The 9,133-nt window shown below is 42.2% G+C and overlaps 1 protein-coding gene across 2 annotated transcripts in view; it reads right to left on the minus strand.

The window, feature by feature from the left end:
- NPFFR2 (neuropeptide FF receptor 2) overlaps positions 1-7,494 on the minus strand; it is a 358,456-nt gene extending 350,962 nt beyond the window's left edge. The window contains exon 1 of one of the 2 annotated variants that reach the window (XM_073600559.1): positions 6,967-7,494. The gene's annotated coding sequence lies outside the window, so the exon portion shown is untranslated. The remainder of the gene's footprint in view (positions 1-6,966) is intronic. The other variant, XM_073600550.1, reaches the window with a different exon arrangement.
- Between the last annotated feature and the right edge of the window lie 1,639 nt (positions 7,495-9,133).

A 9,133-nucleotide genomic window follows, 5' to 3' on the forward strand; every position in this document is an offset into this window, starting at 1 on the left:
CTTTTATGGTTTGTTACATTGCCATGCATACATTTCTTTGAGACCCTTTCATTCCCACCAATAAGGTCATCGCCACCACATTTGGCACGTTTATACAGATTGTGCCCTCTGAAGAGCACTCTGCCATGCATTTTATAAGTATCTCTCCGGGGTTATGCGCTGCTGGGCACTTTTCCCTTCCCCTTGCTTTTTGTTCCATTATCAAAATAACTGCCTATTACAACTTGCCCTAAATCAGATAGATATTTTATCAGAAGTATACAGCAAGCATGTGTTTTCTAAAAAATGAAAAATATGAATATACATGATAAAGTATAACAATTGAACACATTTATTTATTTATTTTTACAGTGCAGCTGGAGGATACAATCTGTGAAAACTGACAGGGCAGAGTCAACAGGGAATAGATCAAATATAGAGATTACTAGGTCAGCCATGTTAGTACTATAAGGTCCTTCTTGAAGCAGTCTGGGTTCAGTTAGCTCCTTACATAGACTGTAATCTTTGAGCAAATCTGTTATTTCACCTTGTTGTTTTTGACACAAAGCTATTGACCATTCTAAATGGACATTTACAGCAATGTCACATTGGCTCATGGACTATAAATAACCTTGTATGTATTTTAAAATGGAACCTGGAATTTTTTAGTACAGTGGTTATTGACATACAGATTACACATAATTACAACATGCACGTCATGCCGCACTTAGGAAGTTGTGTCAATAAGGCATTTCTTATTCCTTTTCTAGTATTAGTAATGCCAAGCATTTCATGTGTTCAGGTCAGTACCAGTGACAATGTGCCCTCCATCTAGATTGTGTAAAACACAGGTTTACTGTGAAACAGAAAATTACATTTTATAGTGTCTTTAGGTCAGCCGTGATCCACGGTCAAAAGAAGTGATAATGGCAGATTCACTATGTCGACTATAAAAATGACATAAAGTACATATATCTTTTACAAAGTGTTTAGAAGGGGAAATTACAGGACATACATTTTATACACGTCACTTTGCCCTACTATTAAAAGAGAAGTGTGGGATTTCAAAAAACAAACAAACATACAAGTGGATGCAGCATCGGTCCAGTGCTACATCTGCATAACTCCCAACTATCCCTGAATTAGAGGGACTGTACCCGATTTGGAACAAAGTCTCTCCTCTCTCATCCTTTGTCCCTAATTTTACTCTGATCTATATGGTTGTATATAAAATGCACTTTTTATCTTTTAAAAAGTGTTTCCCAGTGCTAAAGCTTTCATCCAAATTCTAAATTGCTGCATTTGTACAAAAAGAGTAGTAGTAATATTTCACAGAATAAAAAAGCGCTTTAAAGCAGAGCGCCACCCAAAAGGTGGTTTGGGGGAGCAGGTACCTGGTTTTGACAAGTAGCTGCTTCCACTTCCGACGTATCCAGTCCCTCTTCCTTCCCCCCTTCTGGGACCTGTGTGTGTCCCAGAAGACAGTGGGACCATTCCAAAAGCGTAGGGTGACTCGCAGATGCGCAGTAGGAAACTGGCTGTAAAGCCTTAAAGGGGAGTTCCACCCATTTAAAAGTTAGCAGCTACAAAAAGTGTAGCTGCTGACTTTTAATAATCACACACTCACCTGTCCCACAGTCCAGCGATGCGGGCGTACAAAGCCCAGCACCTCTCACCCTCCTCTTCACGGCGCCGGCATTGTAACTGTGGGCGCCCGGCTGTGACTTCACAGCCGGGCGCGCACTGTGAATGGCAGGGCAATCTTCTGGGACCTGTGACATATCCCAGAAGATTGCAGGGAGGGAGGGGGGAAAGGCGATCTTCCTTCCGACGCCACGGTGCCAGGGGAGGAAGTTGGAGCTGGGTGCCTGTAAAAACAGGGTACCTGCTCTCCCTCCAAAAAAATGACATGCCAAATGTGGCATGTCAGGGGGTCACCAGCACTTAAAGCGGAAGTTCCATTTTTGGGTGCAACTCCACTTTAAGGCCTCGCTGCTGGTTTCCCTTACTTGCAATGTCGGCGTCTGCACCCAAAGCCGTTGGACGAATCGGCTTGGGATGCCGACATCACGGGATCCCTGGACAGGTAAGTGTTCTTACAATAAAAGTCAGCAGCTACAGTATTTTTAGCTGCTGACTTTTATTTTATTTTTTATGAGACAAGCTCCGCCTTAACTGCTTGCCGACCAGCCGCCGCAGTTACTGCTGAAGGTTGGCTTGGCTTGGCTGCAAAAATCGCCATACCGGTATGTCAGCCCCTTTAAGGGCCACAGCAGGCACACACGGTGTGTCGCCGGAGCCGATGCGCGTGGCTAGTGGCCGTAATGTCCGCCGGCCACCCACGATCGCTCCACAGAGCCAGAACGGGGATTACAGAGTGATCATCTGTTCCTAGTGATTAGGAACAGCGATCTCTCTCTCTTACCTAGTCAGTCCTCTCCTCCCACAGTTAGAAACACCTCCATAGGACACACTTAACCGCTTGATCACCCCCTAGTGTTAACCCCTTCCCTGCCAATGTCTTTTATACTGTAATCAGTGGATATTTTTAGCTCTGATCACTGTAATAATGTCACTGGTCCCAAAAAAAAGTGTCAAAAGTGTCTGATCTGTCCGCCGCAATGTCGAAGTCCCAACTAAAAAATAATAATAAAAATGCCATAAATCTATCCCCTATTTTGTAGATGCTATAACTTTTGCGTAAACCAATCAATATACGTTTATTGCAATTTCTTTTACCAAAAATATGTAGAAGAATACATATTGGTCTAAACTGATGAAGAATTTTTTTTTGGATATTTATTATAGCAAAAAGTAAAAAAAAAATATATTTTTTTTCCAAAATTGTCACTCTTTTTTTGTTTATAGCGCAAAAAATAAAAACCGCAGAGGTAATCAAATACCACCAAAAGAAAGCTCTATTTGTGGAAAAAAAAGGACCTTTGGGTACAGTGTTGCACGATCGCGGCGCAATTGTCAGTTAAAGCAACGTAGTGCTGTATCGCAAAAAATTGGCAGGTCATTAAGGGGGGAAAATCCGGGGCTGAAGTGGTTAATGGGTTTAATCAAACTTTTTTTTTTTTTAGCATAATTCTTTAAGGGGGCATGGCAGGGGTTGAGTCCTATGCCTAAATACATTTGTTAATAGGTGTCCCTCGTTCCAATCTTAAAAAGTTGAGAAGTATGCATCTGTCCCTCACCACCTCAAAGACTGAGTGATCAAAGACCTCTGATCGCTCAGTTCTCGGTCTTCAGTGAGTAGAGGGCCAGTGACTATCAGTGCTCTGCTCTGCTTAGGGTTGCCACCTGTTTTGAATCATGTGTCAGGCAGACTAAAACCCAGACACATTATTGTGTGACCCAGACTGGACTGTGGCTCCCCAAATAACCAAGATAGTCACACACAAATCTGATGCCGTCCGGGAGCTGCGTGCGGCTGTCTGGAGGCAGGCTCAGCATCACTGGGGGGGGGGGCGCAGGGCGATGATGTCAGCAAGAGCAATTTGGCCACACCCACTGTTTGCTGCAGCACGCTATGTGTACCGCATTACTACTCTCCTTGGGGCACCCAAAGGTGTCTCAGGCCGCTAAACCATTTGGGTTTATCTTGAAGAAAATGTGGCAAACCTAGTTCTGCCCTTACAGTGCTCAGTGGAGAAATGAGCTGTGAAGGGGGGCTGAATGGGCTATTAAAACTGCACCGGAACGCACGAGAACGCACGTGGTCCGGTGTGAACTGGCCTTTCCTAACCCTTAGATGTCTTCTAAGGCAGAATCTTTTTACCAGCCTCTACCAGCAAGATTCTGCATACAGATCATCTAATTACAGCCATGTGTATGAGCTCTTTAATGAGAATCTGTCATATGTGAAGCAGAAAAATAGTATTGTAGAGCAGATTGGAATTGCTTTTATCTCTTTGTTAAATTAATTTCACAGCTGAAGATCAGGCAACAGTGCAAAAGAAAGCAGTTTCAGCTCCTTCTCTATGAAGGCAGGATAAGGTCAGGAGCCCGTGGCTACTCTGATCTTTAGTTAGACATTGCAATAATTAAATAAAAATGGCTGCACCCGTACTAAATTTAGTAATAGTCATGTCACTGACCCACAAAGTAATGTCACTTTATCTAATCAATGAACTGCTACATGTCCAATTGTTCTTATCTTCTTTAGCTTAAACAATAAGCCATAGTAACAAAAAAAAAAAAAAAAAAAAGCTGACATGCAATGTGCCCATGATCAGAAAAAACATGACTTTTAATTGATTGCTATGGGCTACTACACTTTGCATATCGTAATTGCTCATTGCACTGCAGAGTCTCCTCCATATCTCCAAATTCCATTTTTTCTGCTGTGAACTTTCGTCCTGCTAGGATGGCTAAGTTCGCTCTCCATGGTCCCACTGTGTGTAGGAATGTAACCACCTTCTTCTTGCTCACTCCCTAGATGAACTATGGACTATGGTATTTGTAGCGTGCATAGAGTGTGTATAGAGCAGTGCACATGACCACAATTAATGTGCACTGCTTGTTCCAAACATACAGAAGTGAGGGGAAAAGGAGACATTCAGGAGTTCACAGAGGACATCACAAGGAGGTAGAAAAACACAGTAAGAAACAATTTCATGTACAGAAAAGATTACAGGGCCATTAAGTAGTGGATATGTATGAATCATTTTATCACTTTCATTTCTAATGGGTTGCTACGAGATATTGCACTTCTGTATCATCACTGCTCATTAAACTGCAGAGAAATTTGATTCCTGATACGATTTCAGAAGAGTTGCTATGAGCTACTGCACTTTGAATATCATTGTGACTGATTCCACTGCAGAGAAATTCAATTTTTTGAATGGTTGCTTTGGGCTACTGCACTTTGGAGTTGATTTACTAAAGGAAAATAAACTGTTCACTCTGCCATTGCAGTTTCTCCAGAGCTTAGTAAATGAGGTAAAGCTTCACTTTGCAAAGAATACCCAATCACGTGCAAGGAAAATTAAAGCAAAAAGGATTGTTGCTTGGACGTGATTGGATGATGGGAATTAGCAGAACTCCCCTCATTTACTAAGCTCTGGAGCAACTGCACTTGCAGAGTATACAGTCAATTTGCCTTTAGTAAATCAAGCTCTATGCATATCACCACTTATCATTGCAATGCAAAGAGTTGAATTCTGATGGGTTACTATGGGCTTTTGCACTTTGAACATCGTTGCTCATTGCACTGCAGAGAAAGAAAATTTCTGATGGCTTATTGAACTTTGGACATTATTGCTCATTGCGCTGTGGAGAAAGTGGATTTCTGATGGGTTGCTATGAGCTGTTGCATTTTGAACACCATTTCACGTTGCACTGTAGACAAAGTAGATTTATGATAGGTTGCTATGGGCTATTGCACGTCAGACATCATTGCTCAATGCACTGCAGAGAAAGTAGATGTCTGATGGGTTACTATGGGTTATTGCACTTTGGACATCGTTGCTCATTGCACTGCAGGTAAAGTATATGTCTGATGGGTTACTATGGGCTTTTGCACTTTGAACATCGTTGCTCATTGCACTGCAGAGAAAGAAGATTTCTGATGGCTTATTGAACTTTGGACATTATTGCTCATTGCGCTGTGGAGAAAGTGGATTTCTGATGGGTTGCTATGAGCTGTTGCATTTTGAACACCATTTCACGTTGCACTGTAGACAAAGTAGATTTATGATAGGTTGCTATGGGCTATTGCACGTCAGACATCATTGCTCAATGCACTGCAGAGAAAGTAGATGTCTGATGGGTTACTATGGGTTATTGCACTTTGGACATCGTTGCTCATTGCACTGCAGATAAAGTATATGTCTGATGGGTTACTATGGGATATTGCACTTTGGACAGCATTGCTTATTGCACTACAGAGAAAGTAGATTTCTGATGGGTTACTATGGGCTATTGCCCTTTGGACAGCATTGCTTATTGCACTGCAGAGAAAGTAGATTTCTGATGGGTTACTATGGGCTATTGCACTTTGGACTTCATTGCTCATTACACTGCAGAGAAAGTAGATTTCTGATGAGTTATTATGGGCTATTGAACTGTGGACACCATTGCCCATTGCACTGCAGAGAAAGTAGATTTTGAACAAGTTTCTATTGCTATCACTGTACAATATAAACAGTGTGGTCAGATAATGTACTATAAGTTAAGCAACTCACTAGGTGCTCAAAGGTTCCAACCTGTGTATAATTACATAACATCAATAAATTAAAAAAAAAAAAACTAAGAGTTCATCACAGTTGATTCAATGTCCCATTTATGTTATCATCACAGATCCAACACTGGACTTCCAGCAAAGTTGACCCTTCATCGGGTTCTCATACCTTGCAGATCACTGAATTGCTAGATCAAATAAGATTCCCTTAAACTTCTCTGTCTGACCATTTAAATGCTTTATAGCATCGGTATTGGCTAATAGTCTTGTATTGGCTAATAGTCTTTAAATATGTCTCTTCCATCTACTTCTAAAGCCAACCTGCAGAATAGCATGTGTCAGACATCAGCAGTCCCCCTCCTCATGTTAGTACAAGAAAACATTATCAACTCCATCTTTTACACATCATTCTCCCAATTGGCCCTTTAATATTTCAAAGAATAGAATGAAGATTCAAGGACAATAAAATAAAGTGCACTTTCTGAACAAAGTGTCTGCAAACATCAGAGGGCTTCTCCATTAGAGTGTAAGTAGACGTGCTACTAATGCAGAGTATGTATAAGGACCACAAAACTGTCAATAAAGCTAATTATTAATTGACAGTAAGTGCAAGCATTTCATGGAATTAATCTGTGCTGAAATCCAAGACTAAAGAGAGGGATTTATCAAAACAGTGCATGGCAACCAATCAAATTCTATCTGTCATTTTCAAAGCTGAACTGAAAAAGCTGAAGTTAGAACCTGATTGGTTCCCTTATTTCCCTCTATGAGCTAGATACCCCTTGTGCAAGAAGACTTACCAGTGGAGAAGTCCTGAACTCAAGATCCAGAGATGCTCTGTCAAGAACACAAGTCCTGGAAGTGTGATAAAGCTCCAGCTGATGTCTTTAGGGATGATGAGTAGATGGGCTGACACAGGACACTTCCAGGATGTCAGCTGCAGAGGGAGCAGGTGTTATATCCACAGCACAGGCTGATCCAGCAGCTCCTATCATCCAAATAGAAGCAGGCACTGACAGCATAGCACATCAGCCCGTTTTCACCTCCCTTATTTTTTTTTATATGTTGGAGGGATGCTAATGATGAGAAAGGCACGTCATTGCTTTGTGAAGGATCAGGGCTGTCCTCAGCACTGCACCTCCCATTATAATTAGAGTCCTGATCAGGATGACACTGGCCATGCATACACAGGCGACATCTCACTAGCACTGTATGACAGTTCTTATACTGCCAAGCTGTCACATCCAGACACGCCATCCTCTGCCTGCTACAGCTGATACTAATGTGGGACAAGCCACAGCACACTGACTGCACAAAGAACAGGAGCTGCCTGCCTGCCTGACTACTAAATCCAGCGATGCAAAGACATTATAATGAGGGGTTTATCTGAATATGATACAATTCTTATAGTGCACTGACCATGGGATCAGTTATATCATACTGGTAATGTACTGCTTTGTGTCTGATCTGTTAGAATCAGGGATAATATATATATGCAGTATATATGTGAGAGAGAAGAGAAGAGAAGAGAAGAGAAGAGAAGAGAAGAGAAGAGAAGAGAAGAGAAGAGAAGAGAAGAGAAGAGAAGAGAAGAGAAGAGGGGGTAGAGACGAAAAAGAGAGGGAGAGAGAGAGAGAGAGAGAGGGGGAGAGAAGAGAGAGAGGGAGAGAAGAGAGAGAGAGAGAAAAGAGGGAGAAAAGAGAGAGAGAGAGCGTGAAGAGAGAGAGAGAGGAGTGAGAGAGAGAAGAAAGAAGTGAAAGAGAGAGAAGAGAGAGAACGAAAAGACAGAGAGAACGAGAAGAGAGCGAGAAGAGAGAGAGAGAATGAGAAGAGAGAGAGAAGGAGAAAAGAGAGAGGAGAGAAATAGAGAGAGAGGAGAGTGTGAGAAGAGAGAGAGAGAGAGAGAGAGAGAGAGAGAGAGAGAGAGAGAAAGAAGAGAGAGAGAGGAGTGTGAGAGAGAAAAGAAAGAAGTGAAAGAGAGAGAGAGAACGAGGGGCTGATCTGAATATGATACAATTCTTATAGTGCACTGACAGGTCCATGGGATCAGTTATATCATACTGGTAATGTACTGCTTTGTGTTTGATCTGTTAGAAGAAAGGTATAATGTATATATGCAGTATATATGTAAGAGAGAGAGAAGAGAAGAGGGGGGAGAGACGAAAAAGAGAAAGAGAGGCAGAGAGAGAGAGAGGAGAAGGAGAGGGAGAGAGAGAGAGAGAGAGAGAGAGAGAGAGAAGAGAGAGAACGAGAAGAGAGAGAGAACGAGAAGAGAGAGAAAGAAGAGAGAGAGAAAGAAGAGAGAGAGAGAGAAGAAAGAAGTGAAATAGAGAGAACAAGAAGTAAGAGAGAGAGAACGAGAAGAAAGAGAGAACAAGAAGAGAGAGAGAGAGAACGAGAAGAGAGAGAGAGAACGAGAAGAGAGAGAAAGAAGAGAGAGAGAGAAAGACAAAGAAAGAGAGAGAGAGAGAGGGGGAGAGAGAGAGAGAAGGGGGAGAGAGAAAAGAGGAGAAGTGAAGGAGAGAGAGAATGAGGGGCTGATCTGAATATGATACAATTCTTATAGTGCACTGACAGGTCCATGGGATCAGTTATATCATAGTGGTAATGTACTGCTTTGTGTTTGATCTGTTAGAATCGGGAATAATGTATATATGCAGTATATAAGCGAGAGAGAAGAGAATGGGGGGGGGAAGCAAAAGAGAGAGAGAGAAGAGAGAGAGTGAGAACGAGAGAACGAGAGAGAGAGAGAGAGAGAGAGGGGGGAAGAGAGAGGAGAGAGGGAGAGATTGAGAGAGAGAGAGAGAGGGGGAGAAGAGAGAGGAGAGAGGGAGAGATTGAGAGAGAGAGAGAAAGAGAGAGAGAGAGAGGGGAGAGAGAGAGATAGAGAAGACAGAGAAAGAGAGAGAACGAGAAAAGAGAGAGAACGAGAAAGAGAGAGAGAGAGAGGAGTGAAAGAGAGAGAAG

This window comes from Aquarana catesbeiana, linkage group LG01, assembly GCF_042186555.1.
Source record: "Aquarana catesbeiana isolate 2022-GZ linkage group LG01, ASM4218655v1, whole genome shotgun sequence".
NCBI lineage: Eukaryota > Metazoa > Chordata > Amphibia > Anura > Ranidae > Aquarana > Aquarana catesbeiana.